The sequence below is a fragment of the Dendrobates tinctorius genome, unplaced genomic scaffold (assembly GCF_039654945.1).
Source record: "Dendrobates tinctorius isolate UK_male_01 unplaced genomic scaffold, ASM3965494v1 ptg000103l, whole genome shotgun sequence".
NCBI classification, from domain to species: Eukaryota; Metazoa; Chordata; class Amphibia; order Anura; family Dendrobatidae; genus Dendrobates; species Dendrobates tinctorius.
In genome coordinates this window covers 29,763,847-29,786,606 of record NW_027361771.1, presented here as the reverse complement: position 1 = coordinate 29,786,606, position 22,760 = coordinate 29,763,847, and positions in this window count along the sequence as shown.

Here is a 22,760-nt window from a genome sequence, read left to right as displayed (position 1 = left end):
TGTCCCTCCTTGGGTCGTGGTTTTTGCCTGCTGATGCTCTTCCGAGGTTGGATTTGGTAGGCCACCTAGTTACACCTCTCCAGGCTTTCCGAGGGCTATGGCACAATGGTTCTACAACCTTACCTGTAAAAAGTCCCAGGTCAATACGATTAGTCCCCAATCCCCACAATTTTAAGTGTGCCCTGAAAACGCATTTATTCAGACTGGCCTATCGCCTCAACACATTAACCTAATCCATCCCAGTGTGGCACAGCCAAAAGTTTTACCATAACCAGATTTCCCGCATCATGTTCCCACATGCTTTATGCATCCATTAGTCCTCTATGTCTGTACTGTTACACACTTAACATTAAGGCTGGTCCATACAATCAGGGCAACTGTTACCACCCACCTTTCGTGTCTACCTCTTTCCTCATAGACTGTAAGCTTGCGAGCAGGGCCCTCATTCCTCTTGGCATTTATTATAATCTATGTGATTATTGTTATGCTGTAATGTCTATTGTCTGTACAAATCCCCTCTGAAATGTAAAGTGCTGCGGAATATGTCGGCGCTATAAAAATAAAATTTATTATTATTATTATTATTATTATAAGTCTCCATCTGCTGAGTTGGCTGTAATAGAAGAGGTGCCGGTACCCATTATACTAGTTCTACTCTGGTGAAATTGATGCCACTTTGGTAATGTCTGCCACTAATTTTTGGAAATATGTAGACTCCTGGTAAGGTCATCTTCATGTATGTTGCCTGTAATAGTAGGCCTCCAAGACCAGCAGCGCTCCATTGCCTTTGAGTCAACTACCCGTGTTACTATCTTTACATTTTGTTGACAATAGTAGTCTACAAAACTGATATTTGTGCCACCTGAGTGTGGCTGAGCATAAAAGCAGGTTGAGCTGTTGCATATGGTAACAGGGCTCCTAGGACAGCAGGCCTACATGAGTGCCTCTACTACATCATCTTAATTTGAAGTTTAATTCAAAGCTGTAAATGCTGGCCCAGACCCCGGTACCTCATGCATGACTGATTGGGGCCGTGCCATTCTAAATTTTGTACTGTGGGTGAATTGAGGCCACTTTCCTGGTATCTGCTTCTAATTTGATGTGTTTTGGCAACTTTTGGGGCCGTTTGAAGGTGTGGTGTATGCGTTTGTTTTTGCCTCCCATTGACTCCTATGGCGTTTGACTATTTTTGGTGAATATTCAATGAATAAATCGGTGAATATTGCAAAATTGGCAATCGTAATCCGAATCGAAGATTGAAATATTTGCTTACCTCTACTACTCACTTAATGAGAAAGACTAGTTCCTTGATGAGTGCTTCCAACAGTCTGAGAAGGGAGGTGATCATTAACCAAGGTGTCTCAATGGTGCAAGACATTTTTTAAAACTCAAAGAAAATGCATCCCCTTGTGTCCCCTTTTTCTTTGGGCTCTGGTGCTGCATCATTCATATTAAGCTGAGCCTGATACCTTGTGATGTGACATTTGCTGCACAGTGTTCAAGGTTTTTGAATAGCACAGGGAAATTGCACTCTTCCGTATTTTTGTCATTGTCTAAACATCTAATAGTTCAACAAAAGAAGCATAACCAATAACAATCTTCTGCAAAGCTGTCAAATCCTCAGCTCACATTCAATAAGAGGCTTTAGAATTTTCATGGGGCTTAATACTGTGCATGCTAATTAATGTTTTATACATTAAAGCAAATAATGTTGTATCAACCTATTTAAACTGCTAGGATGTAATATCTAATTTTTCTAATTTCAATGCAAACATGGAAGGAAAAATGAATGATCAGATTTCTATGGCATAGTTATATTCATTAGGATAAATAGCACTTAATTCACCAAAAGAATGTTTTTGTAGGCGGGTCTGATGCTGTGGTTCTACTGTGCACCAATTGGTAGAATAATAATTATCTGTCCCATCCAACATACCACATAAGTGTGATATATATATATATATATATATATATATATATATATATAGCAAGAAGTCACATTTAGGTGGTATATTGGATGGGACAAATAATTATTGTTGTACCAATTAATGCATATATATATATATATATATATATATATATATATTTACAATCATGGAAGAAAGTGTTGGCACCCTTGAAATTCTTTCAGAATGTGAAAATTATTGTAATTACACATGTTTTGTTATGCAAATGTTTGTTTCCATTTGTGTATTGAACAACACAAAAAGAACAGCGAAACAAAGGGAAATTGGTCAGAATTTAAAACAAAAATGCATAAATAAGCTGCACAAAATTGTTGGCACTCTGAACTTAATATTTGCTTGCAAACTCTTTGGAATAAATAACTGCAATCAATTGCTTCCTATAACCATCAACATGCTTCTTACACCACTCAACTGGAATTTTGGACCACCCTTCTTTTGCAAACTGCTCCAGATCTCTCATATTTGAAGGCTCCTTCTCCCATCAGCAATTTAAAGATCTCTCCACAGATATTCAATGAGATTTAGACTACTGGCCATATTAAAAATCTACTTCGCTTTGTTTCTGTTTCTATCCATTTCTGGATGCTTCTTGAAGTATGTTTGTGGTCATTGTCCTGCTGGAAGATCCTAGTCAGCTTTCTGACACTGGGCACTACATTGTGACCCAAAATCCTTTGGTAATCTTCAGATTTCACTATGACTTGCTCAATCAAGTCACCCATTGCCAGAGGCAGCAAAACAACCCCAAAATATCCTTGAACATTCATCATATTTGAGTTTAGGCACTATGTTCTTTCCTTCGTAGGCCTCTTTTCATTTTTTTTTAAAACAGTAGAATGATGTATTTAACAAAAAGTTCTATCTTGGTCTCAACTGTCCACAAGATGCCTTCCCAGAAGTATTTTGGTTTATTCACATATATTTTGGCACACTGCAGTCTAGCTTGTTTATGTCTCTGTGACAGCAGTGGGGTTGTCCTGGGTCTTCTGCCACAGCATTTCATTTGTTGACAGATAGTTCATGCTGACATTAAGGCACCCTGAGTCTGCAGGGCAGCTTGAATTTCTTTGGAACTTGATATGCAAATTGCCTCTTCAGAAAGAAAGAGGACTTTTACTCTACAGCGCCACCTATTGGTAGTAGGGATCCTACAAGTTCCTCCTTTGGAACTTGATTGAGGCTGCTTATCTACCATTCAGACATTCCTGCATTGCAACCTTTAACCCCTTCATGACTAAGCCTATTTTGACCTTAATGACCAGGCCATTTTTTGCAATTCTGACCAGAGTCCCTTTATGAGGTAATAACTCAGGAACACTTCAACAGATCCTAGCGACTCTGAGATTATTTTTTCGTGACATATTGGGCTTCATGTTAGTGGAAAATTTAGGTCGATAATTTTTGCGCTTATTTGTGAAAAAAATGGAAATTTGGCAAAAATTTTGAAAATTTTGCAATTTTCAAATTTTGAATTTTTATTCTGTTAAACCAGAGAATTATATGGCACAAAATAGTTAATAAATAACAATTCCCACATGTCTACTTTACATCAGCACAATTTTGGAAGCAAAATTTTTTTTTGTTAACATAGTAACATAGTTATTAATGTTGAAGGGAGACTTTAAGTCCATCTAGTTCAACCCATATCCTATCCTAACTTGCCCTAACATGTTGATCCAGAGGAAGGCAAAAAAAACCCATATGGCAACAGTAAGCTTCACATTGGGGAAAAAAATTCCTTCCCGACTCCACATACGGCAATCAGACTAGCTCCCTGGATCAATGCAATATTAAGGAGACTAGTGTATATACCCTGTAATATTATACTTTTCAAGAAAGACATCCAGTCCCTTCTTAAATTTTAGTAGTGAATCACTCATTACAGCATCATATGGCAGAGAGTTCCATAGTCTCACTGCTCTTACAGTAAAGAATCCGCGTCTGTGAGTATGCTTAAACCTTCTTTCCTCCAGACGTAGAGGATGCCCCCTTGTCCCCGTCACAGGTCTAAGAGTAAAAAGATCATTATAAAGGTCTTTGTATTGTCCCCACATATATTTATACATTGTAATAAGATCACCCCTAAGCCTTCGATTCTCCAAACTAAATAACCCCAAGTGTAATAACCTGTCTTGGTATTGCAGACCCCCTAGTTCCCTAATAACCTTGGTCGCTCTTCTCTGCACCCGCTCCAGTTCAGCTATGTCTTTCTTATACACCGGAGACCAGAACTGTACACAGTATTCTAAGTGTGGTCGCACTAGTGACTTATATAGAGGTAAAATTATGTTCTCCTCATGAGCATCTATGCCTCTTTTAATGCATCCCATTATTTTATTTGCCTTTGCAGCAGCTGCTTGACTCTGGCCACTAAATGTGAGTTTGTCGTCCACCCATACACCCAGGTCTTTTTCAGTGACTGTTTTGCCCAGTGTTTTACAATTAAGCACATAATTATACAACTTGTTCGTTCTACCCAAGTGCATGACCTTACATTTTTCCCTATTAAAGCTCATTTGCCATTTATCAGCCCAAGCTTCTAGTCTACATAAATCCTCCTGTAATATAAAATTGTCCTCCTCTGTATTAATTACCCTGCAGAGTTTAGTGTCATCTGCAAATATTGAAATTCTACTCTCTATGCCCCCTACAAGGTCATTAATAAATATGTTAAAAAGAAGCGGGCCCAAAACTGACCCCTGTGGTACCCCACTGCTAACCGTGACCCAGTCCGAGTGTGCTCCATTAATAACCACCCTTTGTTTCCTATCCCTGAGCCAGCTCTTAATCCACCTACACATATTTTCCCCTATCCCCATTGTTCTCATTTTATGTATCAACCTTTTGTGTGGCACCGTATCAAAAGCTTTTGAAAAGTCCATGTACACCACGTCCACTGCATTCCCTTGGTCCAGTCCGGAACTTACCTCTTCATAAAAGCTTATCAGATTAGTCTGACAGGAACGGTCTCTTGTAAACCCATGTTGATATTGGGTCATAAGGCTATTCTTCTCCAGATACTCCAGTATAGTATCTCTTAGAAAACCCTCCAGGATTTTACCCACAGTTGAGGTTAAACTTACTGGCCTATAATTTCCAAGTTCAGTTTTTGTCCCCTTTTTGAATATTGGCACCACATTTGCTATACGCCAGTCCTGTGGTACAGACCCTGTTATTATGGAATCTTTAAAGATTAAAAATAGTGGTCTATCTATGACTGTGCTTAATTCCTGCAGTACTCGGGGGTGTATCCCATCCGGGCCCGGGGATTTGTCAATTTTAGTGATTTGTAGACGCCGCCGTACTTCCTGCTGGGTTAAGCAGGTGACATTTAATGGAGAATTTTTATCCCTGATCATGTTATCCGTCATGGGATTTTCTTGTGTAAATACTGTTGAAAAAAAGTCATTTAGCATATTGGCTTTTTCTTCATCCTCATCCACCATTTCACCCAGACTATTTTTAAGGGGACCAACACTATCATTTTTTAGCTTCTTACTATTTATGTAGTTAAAGAATATTTTGGGATTATTTTTACTTTCTCTGGCAATGAGTCTCTCTGTCTCAGTCTTTGCTATCTTGATTTGCTTTTTACAGAATTTATTTAATCTTCTGTATTTATTTAATGCCTCATCACTACCTACTTGCTTTAATTCTCTAAATGCTTTATTTTTATCTCTTATTGCGCCCCTTACAGCTCTATTTAGCCATAGTGGTTTCCTCCTATTTCTCGCATGTTTATTCCCATACGGTATATATTGTGCACAGGTCCTATTCAGGATGCTAATAAACGTCTCCCATTTTCTTTGTGTATTTTTATGTCTCAGGATATCGTCCCAGTTAATTGCACCAAGATCGTCTCTCATCCGTTGGAAATTTGCCTTCCTGAAGTTTAAGAAGTTATAAGGGTTAAAAGTTGACCAGCAATTTCTCATTTTTACAACAAAATGTACAAAACCATTTTTTTAGGGACCACCTCACATTTGAAGTCACTTTGAGGGGTCTATATGGCAGAAAATACCCAAAAGTGACATCATTCTAAAAACTCCACCCCTCAAGCTACTCAAAACTACATTCAAGAATATTATTAACCCTTCAGGTGCTTCACAGGAACTAAAGCAACATGGAAGGACAAAATGGACATTTTAATTTTTCCAACAAAAATTTTCTTTTAGCATCAATTTTTTCATTTTCACATGGGCAACAGGATAAAATGGATCCTAAAATTTGTTGGGCAATTTCTCCTGAGTACACTGATACCTCATATGTGGTCAAAAACCACTGTTTGTGCGCACGGCAGGGCCCAGAAAGGAAAGAGCGCCATTTGACTTTTTGAATGGAAAATTAGCTCCAATTGTTAGCGGGTGCCATGTCACGTTTGGAGAGTCCCTGTGTGCCTAAACATTGGAGCACCCCCACAAATAACCCCATTTTGGAAACTAGACCCCCAAGGAACTTATCTAGATGCATAGTGAGCACTCTGAACCCCCAGGAGTTTAACAAATTGATCTGTAAAAATGAAAAAGTACTTTTTTTTTTCACAAAAATTTTCTTTTAGCCTCAATTTTTTTCATTTTCACATGGGCAACAGAATAAAATGGATCCTAAAATTTGTTGGGCAATTTCTCATGAGTACAACAATACCTCATATGTGGTCATAAACCACTGTTTGGGTGCACGGCAGGGCCCAGAAAGGAAGGAGCGCCATTTGACTTTTTGAATGGAAAATTAGCTCCAATTGTTAGCGGGTGCCATGTCATGTTTGGAGAGCCCCTGTGTGCCTAAACATTGGAGCACCCCCACAAATGACCCCATTTTGGAAACTAGACCCCCAAGGAACTTATCTAGATGCATAGTGAGCACTCTGAACCCCCAGGAGTTTCACAAATTGATCCGTAAAAATGAAAAAGTACTTTTTTTTCACAAAAAATTTCTTTTAGCCTCACTTTTTTCATTTTCTCATGGGTAACAGGATAAAAAGGATTCTAACCTTTGTTGGGCAATTTCTCCTGAGTACACCGATACCTCAAATGTGGTCATAAACCACTGTTTGGGCGCACGGCAGGGCCCAGAAGGGAAGGAGCACCATTTGACTTTTTGAATAGAAAATTAGCTCCAATCATTAGGGGACACCATGTCGCTTCTGGAAAGTATGTAGTGTATGTCAGGTTGGTGTGTGGTGTGCTGTAGTGTACGGGAGGTTCATTTCTGTGGTGTAGTATACACAACATACACACACACCAACTTGACGTACACTACGCCACACACACCAACCTGAAGTAAACTACGCCACACACACACCAACCTGACACACTACGTCAGGTTGGTGTGTGTGGTGTAGTGTATGTCAGGTTGGTGTGTGGTGTAGTGTAGTGTTTCGTCAGGTTGGTGTTTGTGGTGTAGTATACACCACACACACACCAACCTGGCGTACACTACACCACACACACCAACATGACACACTACGTCAGGTTGGTGTGTGTGGTGTAGTGTATGTCAGGTTGGTGTGTGTAGTGGTGTAGTGTACGTGAGGTTCATTTGTGTGGTGTAGTATACACCACACACACCAACCTGACATACACTACGCCACACACAAACCTGACGTAAACTACGCTACACACACCAACCTGACACACTACGTCAGGTTGGTGTGTGTGGTGCAGTGTATGTCAGGTTGGTGTGTGGGGTGGTGTAATGTACTTGAGGTTCATTTGTGTGGTGTAGTATACACCACACACACACACACACACCAACCTGATGTACACTACGCCACACACACCAACCTGACGTAAACTACGCCACACACACCAACCTGACGTAAACTACGCCACACACACCAACCTGACACACTATGTCAGGTTGGTGTGTGTGGTGTAGTGTATGTCAGGTTGGTGTGTGGTGTGGTGTAGTGTAATGTACGTCAGGTTGGTGTTGGTGGTGTAGTATACACCACACACACCAACCTGACATACACTACAACACACCACCCACCAACCTGACGTACACTATGCCAAACACATCAACCTGACACTATGCCAGGTTGGTGTGTGTGGTGTAGTGTACATTAGATTGGTGTGGGTGGTGTTGTGTAAGTCAGGCTGGTGTGGGCGAGTTCTGTAGGGGAATGTCAGGATGTGTTTAGTCCCCCGGACGTGTGATGAATTCTGAAGCATTCATTCAAACACAGTCCGGGTTTGTCAGGACACGTTTCACATTGCAATTGAGTTGTTTTTCTTGTCCCCCTTTTATAGCACATGCGGCACCTTTTTCTTGTTATCCCCTCACTGGGAAAATGTTGCCCTGGTACCATACGGGAAACTTGAGTTCCAGGGGTACTGGGGCACGCTCCGTCCTCCTCTCCAAAAATCATGGCCTTTATCACCGCCTCCTGGAAGTCAAGGAAGGAGTGGTCCTGGCCTGCACATCGTGATAGCACGCATGCATTATACAGTGCCATTTGTACGATGTGCACAGTAAGTTTTTTGTACCACACCTTCACCTTCCGCATGGCACTATAGGGCTGGGGGACTTGATCAGAAAGATCAACTCCCCCCATGTGATGGTTGTACTCCAGGACACAATCCGGTTTGTGGACCGGTGCTGGGGTATCTTGAATGGTGGTGGCCATGGTGCCGGGACCATGGATTGTGGTCAAGATAAAGACTTCTCTTTTGTCTTTGAACTTGACCACAAGCATGTTGCCGCTACATTGGGCTTGACTCTCACCCTTTGGGAGAACCTGCTCAATTAGCGACACAGGGAGACCCCTCTGGTTTCTGCGCATGGTACAGCAAGTGATGGTAGCTCTGGCAGAGAGGGATTGAAAGAGTGGGATGCTTGTATAAAAGTTATCAATGTACAGATGGTAACCTTTATCAAGCAGAGGGTGGACAAAATCCCACACTATTTTCCCACTCACCCCCAGAGCAGGTGGACATTCTGGGGGCTGGATCTTGGTGTCCTTTCCTTGGTAAACTCTAAAGCTGAGAGTGTACCCTGAGGTACTCTCACACAGCTTGTAGTGTTTTATCCCGTACCTCGCCCTTTTGCTGGGCAGGTACTGACGGAACTGCAGCCTCCCTTTGAAGTGGACGAGGGATTCATCCACACAAATTTCCCTTTCGGGAATGTACACTTCAGCAAACTTGTTGCTGAAGTGTTCGATGACCGGCCGAATTTTGAACAGTCTATCAAAATTCGGGTCATCGTGGGGAAGGCTGTCAGTGTTGTCCCTGAAATGGAGAAATTTATGAATCGCCTCAAAACGTCGGCGACTCATAACCATGCCAAATACTGGAGTTTGATATAAAATATCAGTACTCCAGTATTGGCGAATTTCCGGTTTCTTCACAATCCCCATGTGAAGGACCAATCCCCAATATTTAATCATTTCTACAGAGCCCACGGGACTTCAAGTGGAGAATGAAGAAATTGGGTGTTCGGCCAAAAATTGCTGGGCGTACAAGTTTGTTTGATCCACCATGAGACTGACAAGTGACTCAGAGAAAAAGACTTTGAAAAAGTCTATTTCCCTGAAGTTGGCAGTCTTGAACTGGATTCCTGATTGGGGAACAAAATCAGGAATCCGTGGAGCAAAATTTTCAGGGACGGGGGTCCAGGAGGGAGCACTAGTGCTAGGTTGGGTGTGACTAGCACTAGGTTGGGGGAAACTCACACTTGGCTGTGGGACTTCCTCCAATGACTCTGACACTTCCTCTAAGGCCTCCGACTCTTCCTCCCTGGGCTCCGGACGATTTCTCGTCCTGCGACATCTTGGTGGCGGTAAGTTTGTGTCACTGGAGGAGGAAGAGTGGGAGGAATAGAGAAAGGTGGGGTCATCTTTCTCACTATCAGTTTCAGAGGCAATAAATTCATATGCCTCCTCAACTGAGTAGACCCTTTGGGACTGGGATTACTGGGATGAGCGGGACATTGTGCGTGTGGTGTGTGTGCGTGTGTGTAAAAAATCTAAACTTTATTATAGTGTGCGTGTGTATGGGCGAGTGTTTGGTGAAACTTTCCACTTTGGGGGGGCTGTCAGGCACGTGGGGGCTGTCAGGCACTCAGGGGCTGTCAGGTGCGTGGGGGGCTGTCAGGCGTGCGGGGGGCTGTCAGGCATGCGGGGGGAAGGAGGGGAGCAGAAGAAGAGCAGAGGAAGAGCTGCAGATGGAGGAGTTAGCAGCAGCGGGTGATCAGCAGGTGATCACCAGGGGAGGATGGGGCTATCAGGCATGGGGGGGCAGGAGGGGAGCAGAGGAAGAGGTGTAGATGGTGGCAGCAGTAGCAGGTGATCACTGGGGGGGGTGATCAGGGGGTGATCACTGGGGGGTGACCAACAGAGGAGGATGGGGATATCAGCCACGGGGTGGCAGGACAGAGGAAGAGCAGAGGAAGATGGAGGCAGCAGCAGGTTATCAGGGGTTTGATCAAGGAGGCAGGGTGTGATCAGGGGGGCAGGGTGTGATCACAGGGGAGGATGGGGATGTCAGGTGCGGGGGAGAAAATAGAGCCGGCAACAGCAGGTGATCAGGGGGAGATCAGAGAGGCTGTGTAGTGATCAGTGGGGCTGGGTAGTAATCAGGGGGGCTGGGTAGTAATCAGGGGGGCTGGGTAGTAATCAGGGGGGCTGGGTAGTAATCAGGGGGGCTGGATAGTGATCGTGGGGGCTGGATAGCAATCAGGGGGGCTGGGTAGTGATCAAGGGGCTGGGTAGTGATCAGGGGGGCTGGGGGTGATCACTGGGGAGGTGATCAGCAGGTGAGAAGGGAGCTGTCAGGCGCAGGGGGAAGAGGGCAGGAGGGGAGACAATAGAGCCAGCAGCAGCAGGTGATGAGAGGGGGCAGGAGGAGATCACCGGAGGCTGGGGGAGGGAGCGGAGGTTGAGAGGAGTGGAGGCAAGCAGAGGGGAGTACCGGATATTGTCCTGTCCTCAGCGGCAGCAGCAGGGGCGATGGCAGCAGCAGGGGCAACGGCAGCGGCGGCGATCGTGGTCTCTGTTGGGCAGGTCAGCGGTCAGGAACCTCGCTCCTCAGCGTCCACGGATGGGATGAAGCTGAGGAGCGAGTCAGCCATTTTTTTTACCCCGCCCCTCCACATCTGATTGGAGGGCTAGCGTCACATGGATGCTAGCTCCAATCAGATCTGAGGGGGGTGACAAAAAGGTCACTAGGAGTGATGGTATCCCAGGGGGGGTGAAGCCACCCCCCCTGGGGTCAAGTATAGGTCCCCCTGTACCTGCAGGTCGGGTGACCTTTCATTGAACCCGGTCACCCGACCCGCAGAAGGGAGATCTATTCATGACACAGGGTGTGCATCACTGGTCGGAATGGCACCGACTTTCATGATGCATACGCTGTGTGACTGGTCGGGAAGGGGTTAATCAATTTTTCTCTGCTGTCCATGTCCAGGGAGATTATAGGTGCATCTCACAAAATTAGATTATCGTCAAAAAGTTAATTTATTTTAGTTCTTCAATACAAAAAGTGAAGGTCATATATTATATAGACTCATTATAGACAGAGTGATGTATTTCAAGTGTTTATTTCTGTTAATATTGATGATTATGGCTTACAGCCAATGAAAACCCCAAAGTCATTATCTCAGTACATTAGAATACTTTATTACACCAGCTTGAAAAAATGATTTTAAAATATTGGCCTACTGAAATGTATATTCAGTAAATGCACTCAATACTTGGTCTGGGCTCCTTTTGCATCGGTTACTGCATCTATGCGGCATGGCATGGAGGTGATCTGCCTGTGGCACTGCTGAGATGTTATGGAAGCTCAGGTTGCTTTTAATTTACTGAGATAATGACTTTTGGGTTTTCATTGGCTGTAAGCCATAATCATTAACATTAACACAAATAAACACTTGAAACAGATCACTCTGTAATGACTCTATTATATGATTTTCACTTTTTGTATTGAAGAACTGAAATAAATTAACTTTTTGATGATATTCTAATTTTGTGAGATGCACCTGTATTAGTTGCAAACTTCTTTATTACATTGCGGACCATGGACAAAGGAACATCAAAATCCCTGGAGATGGACTTTCAACTTTGAAATTGTTGATATTTTTCCGCAATTTTGGTTCTTAAGTCCTCAGACAGTTCTCTTCTCCTCTTTCTGTTCCCCTTGCTTAGTGTGGCACACACAGCACACAATGCAAAGATTGAGTCAACTTCTCTCCTGTCTGGTTTGAGGTGTGATTTTCATATTGGCCACACCTGTTACTTGCCACGGATGTGTTTGAACGAGCATCACATGCTTGAAACAAAGTTGTTTACTCACAATTTTGAACAGGTGCCAACAATTTTGTCCAGCCCATTTTTGGTGTCTTGTGTGAAATGACGTCCAATTTGCCTTTTTTTCTCTGTTTTCTTTGTTTAACTCCAATTCACACAAATGAAATAAACATGTGTATGACAAAACGTGTAATTGCAATAATTTTCTGGGAGAGGATTGATTTCAAGGGTGCCAACACTTTTGGCCATGACTATATACAATGGTGTGAAAAAGTGTTTTCCCCTTCCTGATTTCCTATTATTTTGCATGTTTGTCCCACTTAAATGCTCCAGATCACCAATCAAATTTAAATATTAGACAAAGATAACGCAAGTGAACACAAAATGCCGTTTTTCAATGAAGGTCTTTATTATGAAGGGAAAAAGAAATCCAAACCCTCAGGCCATTTTTCACACCACTTTATATCAAAAGAAGAATTCAATCTATTTAGCAGATACTATAAAGGCTTACTTCATACATTTTACTTCCGTTTGGGAGTAGTAAACTTGTTCAGGACTCTTCTAACCTCAAAGTTGGAAACAGGGAAAATAAATTATAGTCCTCATAGGTTTTTAGCTTTTTATGGTGAAAACATTTCATGCCTCAAACATGCGGAAAGAAAAATGCCACCTACACTGTATGATTTTCGAGTAAGATACCAAATCCTTGTATTATTGGTTTGTTCTTTTGTACTCTGACTTAAGAAACGTAAGTTATAACCAATGATCTTACGGTAGTCTTCATGATGTGTGTGGTAGATCAGCTATGCCATCTCCTGCTCACAGTCTTATGTCTGCCAGTAAAACAACTGGCTTAAGCAGGACCCTCACTCCTGTTCCCTGACTGCAGTGGAGCAAAAGATTGATAATTTTATCCCATTGGTTGGTTAGTGTGGTTTCAGATTGCTAAGGATTGAACTGGTCACCAGGAAATTCCTATCTTTGTTCTATGCCGGTATTCTAAAAATAAGGCTTATAGAGATAGCAAAGTGTTATTCTCATCTCTTTCTGTCTATCCACTAGCAATAAATTGAGCTGCTGCACATGTGTGAATGCTTCATTCGATTCTAGAAGCAGTGAGGAAGAACAGTTTATGGCGAACCACATTCGCAAGCCTTGATTTCAGGATTTTGGGTTAGTAGCAAAATAAGCACTGAGGGGTTTAATACTGCTCTCCTTGTTTGCATTGTGTGAAGAATAAAAAAATGCTGTTATTGAGGTTCTGTTACTGCAGCATCTGTGATGTTAAACGCTATTCCATCGGTAGTGAATTTTGCCATCAGTGACACTCCAGGCAGACAGTTTTCCAGGTGGAGGCAAACTAGGTATACAGCTCAGCACCAGTGTCAGCAGCAGGACATTGCACATTGAGGAGGTCTGTATTGACAAAATATAACGCTGATTCAGTGTAGCTCCCTTACGGGTGCAACATTACTATGCAGAAGAAAACCCTGGCAATCTAATTCAGTATTATGTGCAAATAAAAGAATTCAATATAGTGATGGAAGATGCACCCCTAGGGTGGTAGGCACTCAACAAGCTACTTGGAAAGAGCCAATGGTCGACCTGCATATGAGGGTCAGGATCAAAGCCACAAGAAAATCTTGGAACTGATATCGCATGGTTGAAATGGAAGATCAAAAGCTACAAAGATATCAAAGTTCGTAACTTGGAATGTGTGAACCATGAACCAAGCCAAAATGGACATAGTCAAAGTCAAAATGGACAGAGCAGTACTCAGCTTACTTGGAAATAGCGAACTAAGATGAACTCAATCTGGACATTTCCAGTCAAATAAACATTGGATCTGCTATTCTGGCAATGACAATCGAAGAAGAAATGGTGTCACTTTTATTTTCAACTAAAGATTGGCTGAGCAGAAAAAAACAAGGACAGAAACATAATGATTAAATACCCTAAGTAAATAAATAAATAGCAAAGTGCATGAAAATAATATACGGCATTTAGTTAACATGTTTATTGATAAAAAAAAGCAAAAGCCATCCCGCCTCATCAAGGCAACCGTAATTGGGACAGTCCTAACCCTAATATTAAAAACCTTATCATTTGTCAAGTGACATGCATGTGGATAAGGGCTGAGATGGACTTAGCTAAAGTAGTGGAAACACAGCCGAGGGAGACCACATCAATAATACCCAGCGCAAAGAAAAGGCAGGCCGCACCTTTATATGCACATGATGCAGACAGACAGAAAAACGCAAAAAGTATGAACTGGGATATAAATTGGTGTGCATGCAGTGTGTAAGTGCATGTTCACACTAGCCACTGAACAGAAAAAAAACAAGGACAGAAGCATAATGATTAAATAGCCTACAGTAAATAAATAAATAGCATAGTGCATGAAAATAAGGTTTTTAATATTAGAGTGTATGTCCTTGTTTTTTTAATGTTCAGTAGGTAGTGTGAACATACGCTTACATGCTGCATGCACACCAATTTCCCAGTTCATACCTTTTGTTTTTTTTCTGTCTGTTTGCATCATGTGCACATAAAGGCGAGGCCTGCCTTTCTCCCATTTTTGTGGGCCGTATCGCCGCAATTTTTACGGTCTGCCGCAATAACGGACCCCAAAAAAGATTGCGTTTTTCATTTTTCCAATACTATGTAAATAGTATTGGAAAAAAAATGGCGTTCCGCAAAACTGGAAGGAACGGTGCACCGCAAAAACAAACTTCCGTTTATTTTTGCGGCCCCATTGATTTACAATGGGGGCTGTGTCCATATAACGTGACAAAGATTGAGCAAGCTTGATCTTTTATCACAGCTGCAAATGTGGTCCCCATGACCGTACGGCATTGGGGGTCGCAAAATCGGCCCGCAAAAAAAAGTAAGTGTAAAAGCAGCCTAACTGGGCGTTATTTATGCTGTCTCCCTCGGCTGTGTTTTTATTACTTGGGCTCAGTCCATCTCAACCCTTATCTACATGCATTTCACTTGACAAATGATAACGTTTTTAATATTAGAGTTAGGGCTGTCCCAATTATGGAGGCCTTGATGAGGCAGAATGGCTTTCATATTTCTTTTAATCAAAAAAACGTGTTAACTAAATACCATATATTATTTTCATGCACTATGCTAATTATTTACTGTAGGGTATTTAATAATTATTTTTCTGTCCTTGGTTTATTACTGAAGGAGCCAGTAAGACAATTAACAAGAGGCAGAAGAGACTCCCACAGCCATGGCTAACAAAAGAGACCCTAAAGATCAAAGAAAGACCAATGGCGAAAGGTAATAAGCAGGATGTAGACAACATCAGTAAAAGACTATAGACAGCCTTTTGAGCAGACAAAGAATTTTATTATCAAAACATATGCACTGATATAGAAATCGAACATCTGAGGGACAAGAAAGGTGTAAGAGGACTGGAAGTGAGGTTCGTAGAATACTGTGAAGAGCTGGAGGCAGAGAAGGGGTTAACAAGATTTACTACAACAGGTTATGGAAGTACAAGAAATACTCCGCGCAGGGAGATGAAATCAACAGTGGCAAAATGCAGGAACACTGAGTACAACAGGATTTGCACAGAAACACAATATTTGGAAAAGGGTGTACAAAAAAGAGATAACTTATTGCTTGCAGTTCTTGTTGGGGAAAGGCTGGAATATCTCCCGCCGGCATCGTAGATCGTGGACAATGTCTCTGGCTCTGTTGCGGAGGAACGAAAAGCAATGTCTCTCGACCGAGCCAGTGTATCCGGGTTCGCTGTGTTTAAGTACGCTGGAATGTAGAAACAGTCTCTTTTGTTGATTCCTCTGGAAAGGCACAGAACACGAACAGCATGCACGCTCACAGTCTGCGGCAGTGTGCGACCCACGGAAGCAGTCGCTAGGAGCAGAGCGAGTCAGATTATCATTCACTGAGAGCGGGAAGGAGCCATCCAGGAGAGGAAGGTCTGGGGGCAGCTCAGTAAGGACACAGTCAGTGGGCAAGTCAAACCGCTGGGAGATAGATGATGACGAGTTAGCAGTCGGCATAGTGGGGAGGGAGTGTCGGGATCCCTCAGATATCTCTTTCATCTGAAGGACCGATGTTCTTGGGTGTAAGGCACCATATGTCTCTAATTGATTGCTCCGTCGAGAAGAATAACACAGACACAAGCTGTATAATACAACTCGGGATGCCTGCTGCGCACCTCTGGCTTATCAGTTAGGCTTCCATCTTTTATAGCAAAGAATTTAGACATTTACAGTCATGCGCAGTATAAAATGATTTCACAACTTGTTTTCTACAAAGAAAGTCATATAGGCTAAAAAACAGGAGTATTTGACCTTGGTTCACAAGGGAGATGTCTGAGACATCTCCTCGAAGAAAAGATAAAGTTCAGCAGAATTCATTTAACTCATTCAGTTCTTATCATTCCCCCCTTTGACATCTTCATTTTCCACAATCTGGAACACTGGATCCTGCAACAACAGCGGATAGTGGCTCGTTCACCAGGTACTATCCCAGGCCGATGGATTGCCCAAGGGAGACAGGTCTTCTACCTTCTCCATCCCCCAGATACTGAAGCCACGTCCATCATTGCAAGAGTACGCTCCTTCATGCCAGAAATGAGATGTCAACCTAGGATTCAAAGGAATAATAGTTAAATTCTTGTTGTTTACAGTCAAACTTCCTTATCTATTTCTGCATATTTTCTTGCATACAGAGATACACCAAAAAACAAGTTTCAGTAGCACATATATTACAAGGAGACAAACAGCAATACGTAATAAACTTAGTCTAATCCCAGCTATCCAGCCTCCAATACCCTTAAACCAATTAGCTGGATTAAGAAAAGAGAAGGTTTCTGACCACCAACTGTCCTTAGTACGATTATTGTCTTTATCGTACTGATCTCTAAGTCTTTGAACATCCTCTATTTTTGATCTTAACTTTAAACTACTGTTGGGATCTATATAATGACAGCAAGCGGGTCCGATGACTTGACACATACCTCCTTGCGCTGCAGTTAAATAATCTAGTACTATGGTATGCTGATTAGTGACTATGATAAGCTGATTTTGGACAGCAACGGTGGTGTTCAGTATATCCAATATATCCCATATTTGGTCGTCTAAGTAATCTGTAGCCCTGACTAATTTATCCCACATTTGAGTAATCATAGGATAAATAAAAATAGAACTGACAATTTTATTAGCCACACTCATCTGCACTATATGTGGTCTCCCAGAGAGGCGAGGTGTATTGTCAGCAGCTCTTTTGTACAACGTGTGTTTAGGTATGCTCTGAGTATTCAACTGGTCATTCGGAATAACAAAGGTAGCTGGAGTCAAACGACCCAGAGTACAAGCACCTTTTACCCCTACTGGCAACCATTTATATGCATTGTCTCCACATACCCAGTACATGTCACTAGGTAGGTCCCATAGGGCTGAATGTTGTAGTACCAGTCTATGCACTAAATCTATGAACGCAGATGCATTCTGGAGCATGCACCAAGGTGAAAATTGTCCTAAAGGACTACAATAACCTGCATCAGGGTTTCCACAAGGGGAGGTTCCCTTCTTATATTCCGAGGACTCGTTACAAGGCATATTACCAGGAATATTAATACAAGTTTCGTTAGTGCCCTGGGGAAATAAATTGGAGTACTCCCATGACATATTATGTAACTTTCTTTCTAGCAACATTGGTTTGAAGGCATCAGTAGAATGAGAAGTTACATCAAAACTAACTTGTAAACCATACGTTGGAACTTGCCCCAAGTAGGTTAACCGAGTCCTTTTCCTGGGTACCCAAGCCCCCCCTTTATATGCCAGATATTGAAGGTGTGTATTACTTCCTGAAAGGTTACCCTGCCACCAAGGGTATCCTACCCATCCCACAATAGGTATACCGACAGTTGTGTTCCATAACTTCACATTTTTTGTGGCATTATTAGCAAGTGTATCAGAACAATTGGTCCAGGCAAATAATTCCTCGGGTGGCACAGGAATAACAAGGAACGGAATACTAGTGGCTGATACTGGTGAATGTGTGCAGATCCAGCAATCTGCTGGAGACTGAGTGTCATTTGACCAATCATTCAGTAATTTTTCATGATGTTGTATAAACTTATTATTCAAGGACATTGGAGCATTTAAACTGTCCCACGCAGCTACCATTATTACAGATAATGCAACAAAACAAAACCAAAACATTATGCACTCTTATGCTTTGTTAATTCCTGTGGATAGTTTGCAATGCGATGCGTGGATCCAGGTTGGTCGTCCTTCCAACTTAACAGAAGTAGGCGTTGTTAGGAGTACTTGGTAAGGTCCTTGATATCGGGGTTCAAGGGTCTTTCTGGAGTGTTTCTTGACAAATACGTAATCACCAGGTTGTAGACAGTGAGTTCCTTCCACACTATCTGGATCTGGAATGGAAGAGAAAACTAGAGAATGCATTTGAGTTAAATGCTTTTGCAACTGGATTACATAACTTGTCAAATTATCCACATTGAGTGTTAAGACCTGTGGGTAGTACAACCCTGTGTTTGGTGGTCTTCCAAACAGTATCTCGAAGGGGGACAGTTTAGTTTTCCCCGTGGGTGTGTACCTTACTGAGAATAATGCTAATGGGAGACACTCTGGCCATGGTCTATGGGTCTGCTCCATGGTTTTCTGTATTTTTAATTTTAGTGTCCCGTTCATTCTTTCTACCTTCCCTGAACTCTGTGGGTGGTAGGGTGTATGAAATGCTTGTTCTACACCTATCATTTGCATTACATTTTGCATTACCTCAGCAGTAAAGTGTGTACCTCTGTCTGATTCAATTGTTTCAGGGACACCGAATCGTGGTACTAGTTCCATCACTAGTTTCTTTGCAGTGGCTCGAGCTGTAGCCGTTTTCACCGGGTAGGCCTCTGGCCATCCAGAGAACATGTCAACACACACCAGAACATATTCATATGGTCCACTTCTGGGGAGTTGAATGTAGTCGATCTGTAGTCTCTGGAAGGGATATAACGGCCTAGGACTGTGTTTCCGTGGAGTTTTCACTACCTGTCCGGGATTGTGTGCTAGGCATATGGGACAAGAGGTACAGTGTAGCTGCGCCACCTTCCCAAACCCAGGAGCAATCCAAACCTTCGTGACTAGGCGTGTCATTCCATTGGTGGACATGTGAGTTGGAAGATGAACTACTTCTGCCATCCTTGGGTACAAAACCCTAGGCCAGCAGTACTTCTGATCTTTCTTCCACATTCCGTTCGTCTTCTCAGCTCCCATCTTTTCCCAAGTTTCCTTGTCCGTCTGAGCGGAGTCTTCTTGGAACTTTTGTAAGTCTGTAAACAATTCTGATGCATCCTTGTGCACTATGTTTACTTTTTCTGGAGTCCCCAAGGCAGCTTGCTTCGCCGCCTGGTCTGCTTTTTCGTTGCCTTTTGCTTCCATGTTGTCTTTTCTGGTGTGTGCTGGCACCCTCATAACGGCCACCCCCTGTGTCTGGGCCACATTCTCGAGGATTTCTCTGATCAGTGTGGCATGTTTTATGGGTGTTCCTGCTGCTGTCATGAAACCCCTTGTGCGCCACAAAACCCCAAAATCATGTACTATCCCAAAGGCATATCTTGAGTCAGTGTAGATATTTGCTGTTTTTCCTTTGGAAAGTTTTAATGCCTCATTCAGAGCTGTCAGCTCAGCCTCTTGTGCGGACTTGTGGGGTGGAAGTGCCTTTGCTACAATAGTCTCATGTGGTGACACTACCGCATATCCTGTGTGGAATTTTCCACTTTCATCGGCATATCTGCTGCCATCCACAAAAAGTACAAAGTCTGGATTTGACAATGGTGTGTCTGTGACATTGGGCAAGCCAATAACTTCTTGCTGCATCAGTTCTATGCAATCATGTTCAACCTCGTGTGGGGGCTCAAAAGAAAGCGATAATGTGTTCTCATCTATATCCCCCCCTTCAGAATCTGCAATTGGCAACAATGTAGCCAGATTCAGATTCTGAGTTTTGGTAAACGTAACATTAGGAGGCATAAGCAAGGCACATTGCAATCTGAGTTGTCTTGCCATAGAAATATGTTTAGAAGAAACCTGATTCAGGATACCGTATATATCATGTGTGGTACAGACAGTGGGTTATCCAGTACAATATCAGAAACTTTGTCAAGTAGCAATGCGATTGCAGAGACTGCTCTGACACAGGATGGTGTTCCCTGTGCTACAGAGTCTAATTTGGCAGAATAGTATGCAAGGGGTCTATTCTTTTTGTCATGTTTCTGTGTCAAAATGCCAGTAGCATGCCCTCTAATTTCAGCGGCCATCAGTTGAAAGGGAATATCATAGTTAGGTATACCTAATGCTGGGGCTGACACTATGGCCTTCTTCAGATACTGAAATGAGTCTCGTGCAATGTCAGTCAGTTGGAAAGGTATTGTGTTGATGCAATCATACAGTGGCTGCATGTGTTCACTAGCATGTATGACCCATTGGCGGCAAGACGAAACTAAACCCAAAAATGCTCTCAACTGCTTATGGGTTGTCGGTTCCTTCATTTGTTGTACAATTGTGATTCTGTCATTGGTTAAGTGTCGGGTACCATGTGATAGACAATGTCCTAAGAATAGGACTTTTGGTTGGCAAAACTGTAATTTTTCTCTGTTGACCTTACATCCATTGTCTGATAAAAACATCAGTAGTGAAAGTGTATGGATTCTACAGTTAGCCTCATCAGGTGCACAAAGCAACAGGTCATCCACATATTGTAAGAGCACAATATCAGGTGGGTGTGGCCAGCCGGCCAACACAGACTGCAATGCTTGCGTGTACAATGTGGGTGAATGCTGCATGCCCTGTGGCAGTCTGGTCCAAGCATATTGTTTGCCCTTAAATGTAAAAGCGAACAGATGCCAACAGCTTTTGTGGAGGGGCACTGAGAAAAATGCGTTCGACAAATCAATCACTGAAAAACATTTCGATTGACTAGGGATTTTTGCCAATAGCGTGTGTGGGTTAGGTACTACTGGTGTCAAAGGAACAAGGGCCTTATTTATCTCTCTCAGATCATGTACCATGCGATATTTCGGGGCATCACCTGGTCCTCCTTTCTTTTTGACAGGAAACAATGGCGTATTAGCTTGTGATTTAATTGACACCAATGCTCCATTGTTTACAAGATCAGTGACTTGTGCCTCAATAGCAGCCTCTTGTTGGGCACTGATAGGGTACTGCCGCAGCTGTGGCAACCTTGTGTCTGCTGGCACCTCCACCACAACTGGGGATACGGGAAGTAAGCCGATATCCGCATTCCCTTTTGCCCATAAGGTATCAGGTAATTTGTCTAGGGCTGGGTCCCATGGTTGTGATGTGGTGTCATCAGGATTTTGTGACTCGAGAGCTTGAATTATCATGCAAGCCTCAAGAGCATCCTCATCCTCATCTGGGATAGTAACATGTACTGTACCATCTTCAGCAAATTTGATATCTGCCTGCAGTTTCTTCAGTACATCTACTCCTAATAGGCAAATTGGTGCTCTTTTGACAAACAAAAATTTATTCAGGAACATTTTAGGTCCTATCTTAACTGGTAAAGGTTTGCTAAAAGGAATTAGGCTAGATTGTCCACTGAATCCTGAGACAAAAGTCGAATACTCTGAAAGGAGGTCTGGAGTTATTACTTTGTCATTGACCACCGAAGAGGTTGCTCCAGTATCTAATAGAAAGGGTACCTTTTTACCATTCACCTGAATTTTAATTACTGGCTCCCTAGAATCGAGTGTCATTCTAGTGGCATTTAGTCAGTCGGTTGTGTCCTCCTTTCTAGATTGATGTTCCCTATCTGCTTTTCTCTTTCGGCAATCTCTTTGAAAGTGACCAGGTTTCTTACAGTAATGGCAAGTAAAAGTCTTTCTCCTTGGTCTCCCTACCGGGTCTTCCAAATCTAGTGTAAGAAACACTTTCCCTTTTTCTCTTTTGTTTTCCCTTAAGTCCATCTCAATTCCCATGGCTCTCTGCTTTAGACCATGGGCATTGTCTGCTGACCTCCAATCGGGAGTACAATTTTTCAACTTCAATTTCATTTCTGGCGTTAACCCATCTATGAAGGACTTAGCAAGCAGTCTCTGTACCCCCGGGTTGGTAAGGTCTAGTCCCTCATCGCTAAATCCCATCTCTAATGTCTGGTAAAAATCAGCTACTGTTTGTCCAGGTTGTTGTGAAACAGCTGTCTGTGAACCTCGCTGTCTCTGTTTGTCTCCCATGAACGTGTCAAGGACTTCTAGGAATATTCCTGCTGATGCCTGTGTGCGAGGGTTGTCTGCTGCATCCTCCGCTGGCTTTCTAATTGTCAAAGCCTGCCAGAGCTCGTGTTGGAGTGGCAGAGGTAGTTTTAATCTGAGCATATCTTCCCCGTCATTCCAGGTACCTCTGTGTACCATCAACACCTGTCTTAAGTAAGCAGCAAATCGGGCTGGATTGATAATCGGGTCAGGGGCGTTAGACAACAAAGCCATACATTCAGTTGCAGTCCAAGGCTGGTAATGATTAGTAATT